Below are 16,395 nucleotides of genomic sequence, written 5' to 3' on the forward strand. Positions count from 1 at the left end.
CCTTCCAGGGAAGCCTTTGTGTGTCATTCTGTTAGAGAGTCGACCTTAGGGGCACCTGAGTGGCTCAGTCCATCGGGCATCTGCCTTCGGCTCAGGTCATGATCTCAGGGTCCTGGGATCCAGACCCACATTGGGCTCCCTGCTCAGTGGGGAGTCTGCTTCTCCCTCTGCCTCTGCTCCTCCCACCACTCATGCACTTGCTCTCTCTCTCTCTCTCTCTCTCTCTCTCTCCTCTCACTCTCAAATAAATGAAAAGAAAGAAGGAAAGAAGTTTTCCTTATTTTGACCCAAGATCTGTATCCCTAGAAGGAAAGCCTATGTTGTAGCTGGAGGGATGCCCAAGAACTGCAGCTTTGAGGGTCACCTCTCCCATGAAGCCTTTCTCAATCCTTCCCCCCATGTGCCCTGGTCACCCCCTCCTCAGAGTCCCCCACCTGGTACCACCCTCGCTGCATTTTAACCTCTCCTCCTGTCTCCTATGACACTTGAGCTCCTTGAAGGCATGGACTGTGTGTCTTGTTCACCCTTGAATTCATAGGACTTATGGCAAATAGTCTCAGCAAGTGGTTTTGGGATACATGGAGGAATGAATGCACCTGCTCTAATCTTTCTGTTTTCCTTAAGAGGAAACCCAGGGGCAGAGATGCAGTGACCTGGCCGAGTTTATATACAAGTTAGAAGGCACATGGGGGTGATGATTACATGGCCAAGTTCTTCAGGGAACTTGGGGCCGAGGGTGCCGTGTGGGAGGGGGACCGCCTCACTGACGCAGTGGGAGACATTATCCTCGCCTGTGACAAGGTTTTGATATAAATTCAGCTGCAGCAGGGGAAGGAGCAGGGTAATATTTAGGGGACTCTGGAGAGTGAATAAATAACATTTATTAAGCACCCACTGTGTACAAAGCACTGCCATAAACAACAAAGATGGGAGAGGGAGAAGACAGCAGTGTCGCAGGAGAGAAAACATACAGGACAGCTCCGGACCACTTAGCTGACAGTCCCAAGTAAATGCTCTTTAAAGCATCCCTGGCAGGGAAGCAAGTGCTGAGGAGATGCGGAGTGGTGGGGGTTGGGGGGGGGGGGGGGGAATGGATGTGGTGCAGGGTCCCTCTGAGTCAGGGTCAAAAGTGAAAGGCTGGGGGCACCTGGGTGGCTCAGTGACTGAGCACCTGCCTTTGGCTCAGGTTGCAATCCCCGGGTCCTGGGATCGAGTCCTGCATTGGGCTTCCCACAGGGAACCTGCTTCTCCCTCTGCCTGTGTCTCTGCCTCTCTTTCCGTGTCTCTCATGAATAAATAAATAAAATCTTAAAAAAAAAAAAAAGTGGAAAACTGAGCACCAGCGCTGGTGGAAAGGGAGGGAAGGCGTCTACGCAGGAGGTAGGAGTGGGGTTGGCAACACTGGGCTGCCTCACCTCCTCCCACTCCCAGCCAGCCCTTCAGCCGCACTGGATCTGCCTTCGGCCGGGTCATTCTTCGTTGGTTTCCTAGGGGTGCGGTAACCAATTACCACCAACTGGTAGCTTAAAACACCAAAAATCAGTTCTTCTCACACAGCTGTGGAGGCTAGAAGCCTGAAATCAAGGGATCAGGAAGGTTGGCTCCTTCTGGAGGTCCTGAGGGAGAATCCATTCGATGCCTCTCTTCTAGCTTCTGGAGACTGTTGGCAATCCTCACTGTTCCTTGGCTCGTGGCTGCCCTCCAATCTCTGCCTCCATCGTCATATGGCCTTCTCCCTCCGTGTCTCTATGTCTTGAATCTCCCTCTCCTTTCTTTCATAAGGCTACCTGTCAAGGATTTAGGGCCCCCCTAAATCCAGGATGATCTCTCCTCAAGGTCTTTTTGTGTTTTTTTTTTTTAAGATTGTATTTATTCATGAGAGACACAGAGAGAGGCAGAGACATAGGCAGAGGGAGAAGCAGGCTCCCTGTGGGGAGCTCAATGCGGGACTCTATCCCAGGACCCCGGGATTGCGGCCTGAGCCAAAAGCAGATGCTCAACCACTGAGCCACCCAGCACCCCAAGGTCTTTAATTATATCTACAAAGACCCTATTTCTGCAAAAGATCACATTCACTGGTACTGGGGTGTTAGGACTTGTACATCTCTTTTTGGATATCACTATACAACCCACCATACCATCCATTCCCTTCTGGTAGCTACTCTCCTAAGTGGAGGCCTCCAAAGCACATCCCCCTACCCCTACCCCTGGATGCTCCTCACTCAAGCCTCTTCATTCACATTCCCAGGCCATGTGCTCAAGTCAGGTTGGAGGAATTACAGAGCTGAGCTGACCTAATCCAGCTCATCATATATGTCATCTGCTTTCACTCAAGTCTGGCTACTCCCAGCAGACTTGTGTTTGTCCTCTTGCTGGACACAAACACACACACACACACACATACACACACACAGAGACCCAAGATCCTTTCTTCCCAGCCTACTATCCCTAAACCCTCTGCAAAATCTTTCTTTTCTGGGAAAACCTTGCCAAAAGAAATGAGCCTCATCCTGTCCCTCAATACCTCTATGCCCCTTTGTTAGCTCCTTTTTCTCCATGCTAAGGCGGCCATGTGCTCTAGCCGAGAGACCCAGCTGAGTCCAGTCTTCCAGCCACGCCCATCAAGAGGCAACCATGTTAGGGAAGAAACCATTTTGTAAGTAAATTCTCTAACGTTAGCTATTCCAGCCCCCAGCCATGTGAGCTTTCCCAGTTGAGGCCCAAGACATCATGGAACATAGACAAACCCTCTTTTTCCACATTCCTAATCCATGTAACCCATCAGTATAATAAAATAGTTGTTCTTTTATGCTTAAGTTTGAAGTAGTTTGCTTTGCAGCAGCAGACAACGGAAACAAAATTTGGTACCCAGAAGTGAGATGCTGCTATGACAAAACTTCAAACACATGGCGTTACTTTGGCATTCCAAGTGATAGGAGACGCCTGATAGGCCTCAGTGAGTCTGCTAGGGAAGGCTGGAAGGGCTTTAAGGAGACTGCAAGTAAAAGTCCAAAGGAAAGTGGAGGAAACTGTACTTGGAACCTGTAGGAACAAAGACCCTAGTAGTGTCATGGTAGAAAGTTTAGCAAAACTTTTCTCTGCACTAATATAAACAATAGGAAAAGTACCCAGTGAACTGATAGATCTGGCTAAGAAGATCTCCAGGCAGACTGTTGCACATGTCAATTGGCTTCTCTTGGCTTTGTCTCATAAGACGCAGATAGTGAGAAGAAAAGCTAAAGAAGGAATTATTCTGTTTTTAAGCAGAATTTGGAGGAGATATAAAAAGCCCAGGACAGTCTTTCAAGTCAGCAAATAATTCTCAAAGCAATAAAGGGCCCCATGGTACAAATCAAATCCAGGACACTGTCAGGAAAATACGGTCTGCTGGTAAACATGAGGCCAAAAGGGTGATTATAAAGCCCTTTGTTAAGACCTCAGAAACCTCTAAGGTGGCGCCTCATAGAATCTTTCAAACAGACAGAAGTATGCCTAAGAGTCTTAAAGGTGTTTATTGCACAGCCACTCTGCTAAACAATAGGGCTTCTCAAGATCTTAAAGATACTATCCCTCAGCAGCCTCACTGGGGCACAAGAGAGAGGAGGCCTTGTCTTAGGTTGATGAGTGCGACTTGTCTAATGAAGTGACCCCCAGTAAGATTCATAGAAAAACCACAGAGTTTTTAAGACCCATATTGGGTGGGCGGGGGGGTGCCTGGGTGGCTCTTGGTTTTGGCTCAGGCCATGATCTCAGGGTCAGGAGATGGAACCTTGAGTCTGGCTGTGTGCTCAGCACAGAATCTGCTTAAGATTCTCTTCTCCCTCTGCTCCTCTCCCACCCATGTTTTTTTTTTTTTCCTCTCTCTCTCAAATAAACAAATAAATATTTTTAAAAAAGAAAAAAAGAAAAAAAAGACTTGTGTTCATTGAAGCACCACCAGCTCAATGTGAAAGGGAAATATATAATACACAATGAAAAGAGGCCTTTGGACTCTTGAACCTCCTTTTTTTTTTTTTAAGATTTATTTACTCATTTAAGAGAGAGAGAGAGCACATACACAAGTGGAGGAAGGGCCAGAGGGAGAGAGACAATCCCAAGCAGACTCTGTGCTGAGCACAGAGACCAACAAGGGGCTCCATCTTATGACCATGAGATCATGACCTGAGCCAAAACAAGCGTCAGATGCTTAACTGACGGGGCCACCCAGGCACCTCTGGACTCCTGAACTTCTAAAGAAGGGCAGGAAGCAGGCTGAGAAAACCACTCAGCTTCAATATAGGCTATTTCCTATGGAAAAGGTGACTCCAAAGGCAAAACCAGGAGGCCAGAGGATAGAGTTAAGAGCCACAGCCAATCATTGCCAGGGTTCAATACTGGGCCTTAGTCAAAGAACTGGGAACACACACCCAGCTAGAGTTCAGAATTGCCATAATCAGTGTTTGGTGTGGACCTCTGGCTTCCTCCTGTTTGAACCAGAGGATCTATTGTAGTTGTCCTATGCCTGTCCTATTATATGCCGTGTGTGTGTGTGTGTGTGTGTGTGTGTATGCATGTGTGCGTGCGTGTAAATAGCTTTTCTTTAGTTCAGATTGAGAACAGCCCTACCTAAGGAACCAAACCTGAGGAGCCTCACATGTATATAGTCTTGATTTGGATGTGATTCTGGACTCTAAGTCTAAGCCCAATGTTGTAGTGGGATAAAATTTGGGGGGATCTTGGGAGGGGCATGAGGCCAGAGCGTAGAATGGAGCTGTTTAAACAATGACCACAGTTCTTTGATTAATGGAATGTGACGGAAGTGCTATTGTGTGAGTTCCAGGAGAGCTCTGGCCCAGAATTCTGGCAGAAGTCCTGGTTGACCCTGATGGGACCTCCTTGATTCAGAAGCTAGCTCTTCACTGGATCGATCCCCATGGCACTGGGGTGGAATGCACTGAGTGACTGGATCCAGGTCATGTTTTCACCCCTGAGCTGCACTCATTGATGGGGATGGGGAAAATGAAGGATATTTCCCCAAAGGAAAATCAGAGTACGGCTCCCAGGAGGATGTTGGATGCCAGGCAGGCAAAACCAGCACATATCTGCCATCTCAAGACAGAGGGCCTGTCCTCAGGGAACTCAACATAGTGGTATGGAGATGACAGGGAAGTGACTGTAATGCCGTTAAGTGCCACGCTAGGATAGTTAGATGAAGAGTTAGAAAAGTCTCCGAGAACTTTGAGCTGGATCTTAAAGGTTGAGCAAATTTTAGTCAAACAGGCAAGAGAGAAGAGGGAAAGACCAAGGCAACAGCTTGAACAAAGGCCTGATGTGTGTGTGCTGGTGGAGAGGTTCGGAGGAGCTAAATAATTGACATTATATGCCTCTTCTAATGTGATGTACTAACAAGGAAACATTCTACTCATGTAATTTCTACCAAAAAACCCAAAGCCTGAGTTTTATAATGAGAAAATGCTAGACAAAACCAAACTGAGGGATATTCCACAAGCTAGCTGGCTTATATTCCTTAAAAAATGTTCTGAAATGAATAGGTGATGGGGATTAAAGAGTACACTTATCCTGATGAGCCCAGAGTAACATATAGAGTTGTTGAACCACTATATTGTACACCTGAAACTAATATAACACCCTATGTTAACTATATTTGAATTAAAATTAAAAACTAATACAAAAAAGATCTAAAAAATTTTTTTTTAGATTTTATTTATTTATTCATGAGAGACAAAGAGAGATAGAGAGAGAGGCAGAGACACAGGCAGAGGGAGAAGCAGGCTCCATGCAGGGAGCCTGATGTGGGACTCGATCCCAGGACTCCAGGATCACACCCTGGGCCGAAAGCAGGCGCTCAACCACTGAGCCACCCAGGGATCCCCTAAACATTTTTTTAATGTTCTGAAATGTAGGCTTTTGGTGTTATCTCCAAAGGAGGCTATACACACAGTTGCATATTGCAGTGAGTAATATTTTAAAAGTTAATTTGTTTAATGTTGACTAAATATACAGATACATACATGCATTTTATGTGTACTTATGAATAAGAAAAAAATCTGGATGGATATACATTAAAATGTTACTTGTGGGGCGCCTAGGTGGCTCAGTGGGTTAAGTGTCTGCCTTTGGCTCAGGTCATGATCCCAGGGTCTTGGGTTTGAGCCCTAAGCTGGGCTCCCTGCTCAACAGGGAGCCTACTTCTCCCTCTCCCTCTGCCCCTCCCCACTGGCTCATTCTCTCTCTCTCTTAAATAAATAAATAAATAAATAAATAAATAAATAAATAAATAAATAAAATCTTTAAAAAATATTAATTGTGGGGCACCTGGGTGGCTCAGTGGGTTAAGTGTATGACTGCCTTCAGCTCAGGTCATGATCTTGGAGTCCTGGGATGGAGCCCCGCATGGGGCTCTCTGCTTGGCAGTGAGTCTGCTTCTCCCTCTCCCTCTGTGATCTCTCTCTCACTCTCTAATTACAAAAAAAAAAAAGTTAATTGTGATTATCTCCAGGTGGTGAATAAGACATCAAGTCTTTTCTTCTGGCTTATCTAGATTTGCTAATTTTTCTATACTGAAAAATTATATAATTTGTATAATGAAATATACTAAAATGAAAAATTCAAAGAATAGGGGTGCCTAGGTGGCTCAGTGGGTTAGCCAGCTGACTCTTGATTTTGGCTCAGGTCGTGATCTCAGGGTCGTGGGATCAAGCCCTTCGGTGGGCTCTGCCCTCAACAGGGAGTCTGACTGAGGTTCTCTCTTTCTCTGCCTCTGCCCCTCACCCCCATACATAAATAAATCTTTTAAAAAATTCAAATAATAAATAGAGAAAAAAGAGGGAAAGATGATTGGAAAGGAGAGGAGAAAGAAAAGGCAGATGCAAAAGGAAACTGGTAATACACCTACTTGGTGCATTGAGTATCTTTTCCTAGTCTTACTTTCTTTGTCCTCTTTGTAAAACTGTACATTGTCTTTATAAAACAAGCATTATTTGGTTAGGTGGCATTTATTTAGCTGTCAGCACTGTGCCAGATGCTGGGGATACAAAAGACAAGACACGGTCACTTTCTTTAATAAGTTCAGAGTAAATCAAAACTTGTAATCTTGTATGCTAACGGCAGTAATAGGCACATATCTAGGTCGAGGGAGGGAAATACTCTTTCTGAAGAAGAGTAGGTGGTGATGTCTCATAAAAGAGGACACACATAAGCTGTGTCTCAGGAAAGTACGAATTGTGGGGGGAGCGGGGTTTGGGGGAGGGTAGATTCCAGGCACAGGGAACAGCCTGTGCAAGGACATGGAGCTCCCACCCAGCACATTAGGTACCTTGAGTAAGTAGTTCAGCATGACTGCAATAGAGACCTTAGCATGGGGTGGGGAGTGGGTACTGGAGATGAAGCTGAAGAAACAGGTAGGAGGTCAGTTTTTAGAGGACCTTTTGGATCATTAGGCACTCAGAACAGTCCATGGGAAACTGCCTTGGCATCATCTGGGAGCTGGTCAGAAAAGCAGATCCCAGGGACGCTTGGGTAGCTTAGTGGGTTAAGCATCTGACTCTTTTGATTTCAGCTCAGGTCATGATCTCGGGATAGAGAGATGGAGGCCCAGGTCAGGCTCCATGCTGACCATGGAGCCTGCCTGAGATTCTCTTTCCCTCTGCCCCTCACCCCCTCATTCTCAAGCACACACACTCTCCTTCTCTCTTAAAGAAAGAAATGCAGACCCCAGACCTCCTGAATCAGAATCTGCATTTTAACCAGAGGTTCAAGGGACTCATTTGCATATTCATGTTTCAAAAGCCTTTATTTAAGGACTTTGGACTTCATTCTGTAGGCACCAGGGAGCCAGCGAGTTAGATCTGTCTTCCTCTGTGTGTGGGAGAGAGGGTGGTTCTTCATCTCCTCTTTTTGGCTTCTTCACCAGCTCCTCTGCCTCCACTAACCCCAAAGCACCCCAGGCTTCTGTTCCCTTCACAGACCTTGCCTGAGCCCCATTGTCCTAAATACACCTTACAAAACCTTTGACTGTAGGGAAGACCTTGGATTTGAAAGATAATAACTGAAAAGGTAGGATTCTATGATTCTATGAAAGAATACTTTGCAGGGTGACCTTATGAAACTCATTATGCCGAAGCAGTGGTACATGCTGAAAACACAAGTAGGTTCGAATAACATTTAGAAAAATTTACAGATGCTAAGTCCATAGTGAATTAAAAAGGGGAGCTGAGGATGCTTGGATACATCATTCCTGACCTTTATTTGTAATAAGCTGTGTTGGGTTCTTTTTTTCTGACTATAAAACTAATACGTGTGCATTATTGAAAGCATGCAAAATATATTAGTTTGAAGAAAATAAAAAGGGCAGTCAGAGGAAAATACAGGAAGTATTCAAAACAAACAGAGAGATGGAAGTCAAGTGTATGCAAACACATACACACACATACTCTCTCTCTCTCTCCCTCTTCCACCCACTTCCTGGGTCCTTCTGATTTGGTTATATCAGTAATTATGAACTGATCAATATCCAATGCTTACATATTAAGACTGTAACCCCTGTCAACCATTGGACTATGTGGTATATGGTGATTACTTTTCCTTTCTTGCACAACATTTTGCCTTTCTGGAAGTTAACCAGTTATTACATTGTTAGTTGTTTATGTACTTTCCTATGTCTTTATTAATAACTTTTCTTCACTACCTTAAGTGGGTAAATATCCTCTCAATATGTTCAAATACATTAGATGTTCTATCAATTTTATCTTGTTGACACCATATTCTCTTTCCAAATCTTCTGACATCTCTAACCTGCACTGGTTGCTCCAAAGCTCTGTGGTGCAGCTGTTATGCAGGAATCTCCCCTTGGCTCCATCCTGGGGAATCAATCCCCTCACCACACTCCCCTGTTGGAAACCTTCATTCTGGATTCCACGAACCTCTCCCCTCTCGGTTTTCTACTGATTCTGGTGGAAAATCTTTTCCAACAACTTCCTGAAAAAGATGGGAAATAATACTTTTGGCTTCTTGCATGTCTAGAAGTGTCTTCATTTTGTGTCCACACTTAATTAATCATTTGGCTGTGTATCAAATGAAAGATTGGAAAGAACTCTCCTTCAGAATTTTCAAGACATTGTTTCACTGCCTTCTAGCTGCTAGTGTTGCTGTTGAGAAATCCACTGCTGTTATGATTCTTGATTCCCTCCTATGAAATCTTTGATTTTCTTTCCTTTTTTTTTTTTAACCTTTGTAAAAACATGTAGGGATTTCTTCTTTTTTCCTCGGTGTTCTGAAAATTGACCATGCTGTATTCTGATGTGTAACTATCTTTATCCATTATATTTGACACCTGGTCAGCCCTTCAGCTCTAGGAAATGTTCTTGAATTATTTCTTTGATAGTTCTTTGACAGATTGATAGTTCCCTCTGTTTTCTCTTTCTGGAACTCCTAATGTTTGGATATCAGATCTTCTGGGCTGGACTCCATTTTTGTCTTCCATTTTCTATCTCTGCCTTTTTTGTTTTACTTTGTGGAAGACTGACTCAGTTTTATCTTCCAACTGTTCTATAGAGTGTTTCATACCTGCTATTATATTTTTTATTTCCAAGACTTTTTGTTCTTTAAATGTTCTTTTTCTCCAATATTTTATTATGAAAGTTCCCCAACATATAGAAAAGCTGAAAGAATTTTGTGGTAAATAGCCATATAACCATCACCTGGATTCTTTTTATAGCTTGTTTCATGGATGCAATACCTCTCTTATTTCTTGAGAAATATTAATGTTAATATTTTATGATTTTGTATTATTTCTTCTCCCTGCAGTCTTTGCTCCTCTGTTTCTAGGCTGCTTGGATTCTGTCTTTCATATTAGAGACTTTCTTCAAATGTCTGATGATCCAGGGTCATCTGTCCTACTTTAAGAGTAGCCTCCCCATGGGATGCAATGGGAAATACATTCCCATTTAAATAATTTTCCTGCCAAAAACCACATCTGAATCTGATTAAGACTCTAGAGCTAACCAACAGTTTATATAGAATACAAAGTTCAAGAAATATATTAAATGATTTCCACAGGCCACAATATGGGAAACTCTATAGGACAATATTTCTAATTTGTTCAACAAATACACTGTTAAGTTAAAACAAAGGGGGGGAAGTCACTATAGACTGAAAGACTCATCAACCAAAAGCCATGTGTAGTTCTTGCATTTGAACAAACTGTAAAAATATATATATTTATGAGACAATCAGGGAAATTTTATCACTTACTTGATATATTGGATATTAAGAAATTATTGTTAAAGTGTCATACATAGGTGATGATAGTACTGTGGCTAGAAGAGTATTTATCTTTAGAAAGATCTATGAAGGTATTTACAGATAAAATACAAAGTCTAGGATTTGCCTCAAGATAATTGGGGTGAAGGTACAGTGGGCAGAGGTATGGAAGAAAGAAAATTGGCTGTAGGTTAATAATTGTTGGGGCTGGATAGGAGGTACATGGAGATTATACCATTTTCTCTACTTTCACATATGTTTTTTTATTAAAGATTTTACTTATTCATGAGAGACAGAGAGAGAGGTAGGGGGGGCAGAGACACAGGCAGAGAGAGAAGCAGGCTCCATGCAGGGAGCCGGATATGGGACTCGATCCCAGGACTCCAGGATCACACCCTGAGCTGAAGGCAGGCGCTCAACTGCTAAGCCACCCAGGCATCCCCTACTTTCACATATGTTTGAAATTTTCCATTTAAAAAAAAAAATAAATGAGTACTCAGCTGCTGATTTGAAGCTTTGAGCTGGTGGTGAGGCTTGTCTTTGTGGGCTTCACGAGCTGGACCATTTCCCTAGAGAACCTCTGATATTGGTAGTATCGCCCAGGTCCCCAACAAAGTTCTCCAAACCTCTCACCCAAAAGGTATAATCCTGAGGGTGCCTGGGTGGTGCAATCAGGTAAGCACCCAACCCTTGGTTTCGGCTCAGGTCCTGATCTCAGGGTTGTGGGATCGAGCCCTGTGTGGGGCTCTGTGCTCAGTGGGGAGTCTGCTAGAGATTTTGTCTCCCTCTCCCTCTGCCCCCTCCTCCTCACACCCCCTCTTTCTCTCTCAAGCAAATAAATCTTTTTTAAAAGGGGCATAATCCTGGCTGTCAGTTATCTCGAAAGTGATAGGTCAAGAAATCTGAGGTTTTCAACCTTCAATGTATAAGCTTACTTAAGTTCACAGCAGGTTATCTTCCCACCAATGGACTTGTGATCCCCCGACCAGACCTCTATTTTACCTTTTTCACTTTTCTGCTGGGATTGGTGAGGAGCACACCCAGACACCTGCACTGGGTGGTAAAGGGAGTAAAGGGAGTGGGGTATAACTTCTTTGTATAATGATTCTCTAGCAATTCCTCTTATTTTTTAAAACTTTTTATTTTGAAATATATGTGCCGCGAGGTCCCATACACTCCTTGCCCAGTCTCCCTCAATGACTACATCTTTTATCATTATAGTGCCCTACCCAAACTGGGACATTTATATTGGAATGTGTGTTGTATAGCTCTGTGGCATTTTATCACACATGTAGATTCATGTAACTGTCACTGCAATAATCACAGAACCACTGCATCGTCACAAACACCTTCCCTGAGCTATCCCTTTATATTACATCCACCCCTACCATCCCTAACCCTGGCAGCCACTAATCTGCTTTCCATCTTCTATAATTTTGTTTCATTTTGAAAATGTTATACAATGGAATCATATAGTTTCTATTTGGGGGGGGATTTTTTTTTTACACAGTATAATGCCTTTTTTTTTTAAGATTATTTATTTATTTATTTATTCATTCATTCATTCATTCATGACAGACACAGAGCGAGAGAGAGGCAGAGACACAGGCAGAGGGAGAAGCAGGCTCCATGCAGGGAGCCTGATGTGGGACTCGATCCTAGGTTTCCAGGATCACATCTGGGCTGAAGGTGGCACCAAACAGTTGAGCAATCGGGGCTGCCCCAGCATAATGCCTTTGACATCCATTTGACCTGCTTAATATATCAGTGGTTTGTTCTTTTTTATTGCTGAGTACTAGTCCAAACTATGGCTTTGCCACAGTTCATTTAACCCTTCACCTACTGAAGGACATTTTAGTCGTTTCCTGTTGTTGGCTATTACAAATAAAGCCCTGTGAACATTCATGTAATGTATGCATGTATGTGAAGTATGTATGTTCAATTTTTTTCTTACTATTTTTATTTTTTTAAGATTTTATTTATTTATTCACGAGAGACAGAGAGAGAGAGATAGAGGCAGAGACACAGGCAGAGGGAGAAGCAGGCTTCATGCAGGGAGCCTGACGTGGGACTCAATCCCGGGTCTCCAGGATCATGTCCTGGGCTGAAGGCAGCACTAAACTGTTGAGCCACCAGGGCTGCCTTTTTTTTTTTTTCCAAAAATTTTTTTAAATAGACTTAGTAAGATATAATTTGCATTACATAGACTTCACCCATTTAAAGTGTATGATGTAATATATTTTAGTATATTTAGAGCCCTTCCTCTCTTGAGACCCCACTGACCCACAATGGACTGTGACAACGAGGGAGAAATAAACCTTTACTATGGTAAGGCACTGAGATTTGGGGGTTATTTGTTACAGCATTTAGTCTGTCCTGACTAATTTGGCTCCATCTTTGGAGAAACTGCCTTTACCTCCTGGATCTCAATTTCTTCTTCTGAAAATGAGGGGTTCAAAATAGGGATTCTCTTGGTTGTGTGTCAGCTAGCACACTCCATTTATAAATCTTGTGTTATTATTTCCAAGTGGTTTAAAACTCTGCAAGGACTAATTATAGAATTTCTCAACTATAATAAGGAGTAAGTTCTCCATTTACAGATGGGTTGTGTTCCAAAAGTCCAGGCAGAAGTTCCTTGTTGGAACATTGTTTCTGTGAGAAAATAGATTCAATATTTTAAAATATACACAGATTCCAGCTTAAACCACAGTTCTGAGGCCCTCTGATCCCCAGATGGAGGCAGTGAGTGAGGTGGGAGAGCAGGGACTGAGCAGAGGTTCTAGGGCATGATTTGAAAGGGAAAGAAGGGAGGGTAGGATGGTCTAGACCACCGGCCAGGATGTCAGCTGCACAAGGTTCCTTAGGAAGCCATAGAAACCATTATACATGTTAATCGTTCCTGACTTGGATACTTCTAATTCTATATATACACAACTCTTCATTTTAACTGTTCTTAGGAGTATGTTCTGTGCAGGAAAGAGATTAATTTTCCATAGAGCTAATGAAGCTTAAGCTTCAGGGTCCTCATTCACACATAGAACACTTCTAAGGCCCTAGAAAGATGTCTGCAAGGTCATTTGTTTTTGTAAAATTTGAAAAAATAAGATATTTTAACTGCAGGAGGTCAAAACTTCTATTTCTGCTTTGACTTTCCTTTCTTCACATTTGCCCTTGTGTTAGATGGCACTGGAATGGCTACAGGCATTTTTTTGGAATCCAGCTAAGGAGAAGTTTAGTTGGAGATACACTCCATTTAGGATCTATTCACATGGTTTAAAATTACTTCCATGCATAGTTGAACTTTTACCCACTGAAGGAATAACTCTAGAAGTCTCTTATCCACTCATGTGCTGACTCACCTCATGTTATGACCTATAGGTGTATGGTCAGAGTTCAAATCAAGATCTAAATGTGTCCTACATTTAGAACCTGGTACCAGAACTGTGCAGGAGTGGAAGAAAACAAAGCTTAGAAGATGTATGAAGCCAGAAAACAGTCTGAGGAAAACTCTTCCAATTGTCAGCTGTGCAAAAATATAAGCAGAAGATTCTGTCCATATTGACATCTGGTCAAAATAAGTTTTGTTCTGTTGGCAATATACTCAATAACACAGTATATCATTATAAATGTATCATACATTATTTTCTTCTTTGATGGGAACTGTCAAAATACAGTTTCTCAGAATTCTCATCTTTATATTTTTTGATGACACAAATCACCAGTACCGAGGCAAATAATAAACAACTCATAATACACCAATTATAATGAGGTTTTCAAAGGCAAATTGGCTAGTAAATGTAGTCAATTTGAAGAGTATATCTAAGATTAGTCCTTGCATAGGAAAATTTTTAAAAGCTGACAAATACCACAAACATCATGAAAAACTCCCATAATAGTTTGATGAATTAAATGCTAGACACACTTGAATATTACTTTTTTCTTACATTTTTGGCTACATACTCTTCAATTGCTTCTTCATTTGACAATGATTTAATAGTACCATTTTCTAAGAGAGGACAAAAAAGATAATTCAGTCTTTTCTTAGCATAGCAGATTAAATTTGTCCTTTATTTTAAGTTTCAAAAGATTTATTTATTTGAGGGGGGCAGGGGCAGAGGGAGAAAGACAGAGAAACCCAAGCAGACTGCACGGAGTGCGGAGCCCAACACGGGGCTCAATCTCATGACCCTGAGATCATGACCCAAGCTGAAACCGAGTTGGATGCTTAACTGGCTGTGCCACCCAGGTGCCCCCAAATTTGCCTTTTATTATTTGATCATTTAGAAAAGTCTCTTTCACGTTCACAATTTGTTATTGACAATGTCATGTAAATTTAAATTTGTTATCAAATTGGGGAAAGATATTGATCAAGTTTCTTTTGTCTGAGCTAAAATTCCAGAGCTTTAAAAAATGTGTAATTTGTGATTTTTTTAAAAAAGATTTTATTTATTTATTCATGAGAGAGAGAGAGAGAGGCAGAGACACAGACAGAGGGAGAAGCAGGCTCCATGCAGGGAGCCCGACGTGGGAATCGATCCCAGGACTCCAGGATCATGTCCCGGGCCGAAGGCAGGCACTAAACCGCTGAGCCACCCAGGGATCCCCCTGTAATTTGTGATTTATTTTCTCATTGCAAATAGATACTCACTTTACATGTCTTTATATTTGTAATCTTTAAAAAAAATTTTAATTTAAATTCTAGTTAGTTAACATACTAGAACTCTGAAGTAGAATTCAGTGACTCATCACTTAATATCCAGTACTCATCACAAGTGCCCTCCTTAATCTCCATCACCCATCTAGCCCATCCCCTACCTGCCAAGAACACCAACTGCCACAATTTTATAAGCATCATGCTCCCCAAAACTTTGCCAGCTGTAGTGTAGAGCATGCTCTTAGGTGCTGCTATAGCTATTTGAGGTGTTGGAGCTGGTGACTTAGGCCCCAAGCCCAGGAGCTGAGTTTTGTCAGGTCATCTGGGCCAATCAAAAATGAAAAAAATGAAAAATGGACACAGGTTCAAAAAGTCACCAGAATCAAACTAAAATGCCTCTTTATGTGCTCGGCTCTGAGATATGTTAGGTCCCTAGTAACGTTACCAGACCCACCCCTATCTTTGCTTCTCAAAGATCCCAGGATTAATGAGGAGCCTGCCATTCACCATCTAGGCTGGTGACTTTTTTTTCTGGCGAGTACTGTTTCAAAACTCAAAAACACGCTCATGTCCTTAATGAAATTAAACACTTTACTGGCAATAATAGATACTTGTTCTAAAAAGCAAACAAAAAGGTGTTTACAAAAGCAAGGTGATTGCAGCTCCTTGAATATTAAGGATTGTCAAGGGTTTGTGCTGGCACCACCTAGTGACAAAAAGAGGTAAATTCGGCTCACCAAAATCTCAAAAACACTGGGGAGAGAAATGTTACCAGTGCTGTTGTCCCACCCCTACTCTTCTGGAAGTTGTTCAGGGTTACTGTGGTTTACTCAGTTTCACTGTGACTTTTGCTCATTAACTTATGTCCCCAAATAGACCAGGCAGAGATAGAAGTATGAAGTACAACCTGGGAGGGCAACAGACAGGGACCATTTTAGCCTGATAGCACTCTGCAGGGGTCACATTTTAGCCCCTTAGAAGTTCAGCAAACGACTGGCCTCATGTAGCAAGAGGCCCTTTAAGATGGCCGGCCAGGGGCCCAGGTGGCTCAGCAGTTTAGTGCCACCTTCGGCCCAGGGCATGATCCTGGAGACCCAGGATCGAGTCCCACGTCGGGCTCCCTGCATGGAGCCTGCTTCTCCCTCTGCCTGTGTCTCAGCCTCTCTCTCTGTTTCTCTCATGAATAAATAAAATCTTAAAAAAAAAAAAAAAAAAAAGATGGCTGGCCAGGTGGGGAGAGGTCAACACAACTCTGTTGACTTCTGGCTGAACCTGTTGGATTATTCTGAACCATCCTGGCTTCTAACTGGAAACTGCTACCTGGGCTAACCCCTCGATTTCTCTCCTTACCAGCTGTTTTTTTCCTTCCCCTGGCTCAGCCCAGATTTTGGCCACCTGCATTCCACTTTGTCTGTTTCAGCTCCTTTCTTCTTTCCATTCTAATTTTCCCAAAACAAACCTGGCTTTAGTCATCTATTTGC

At 42.7% G+C, this 16,395-nt stretch overlaps 1 long non-coding RNA gene across 4 annotated transcripts in view; it reads right to left on the reverse strand.

Annotated features, from left to right (window-relative positions):
• Positions 1-7,773: 7,773 nt before the first annotated feature.
• The window catches only part of LOC140617126 (uncharacterized), a 44,186-nt gene continuing 35,564 nt past the window's right edge, over positions 7,774-16,395 (reverse strand). For all 4 annotated transcript variants that reach the window (XR_012017363.1, XR_012017362.1, XR_012017360.1 and 1 more), the window contains one exon: positions 7,774-8,976. This is a non-coding gene — a long non-coding RNA (uncharacterized lncRNA). The remainder of the gene's footprint in view (positions 8,977-16,395) is intronic.

This window comes from Canis lupus, chromosome 25 (genome assembly GCF_048164855.1).
Source record: "Canis lupus baileyi chromosome 25, mCanLup2.hap1, whole genome shotgun sequence".
NCBI lineage: Eukaryota > Metazoa > Chordata > Mammalia > Carnivora > Canidae > Canis > Canis lupus.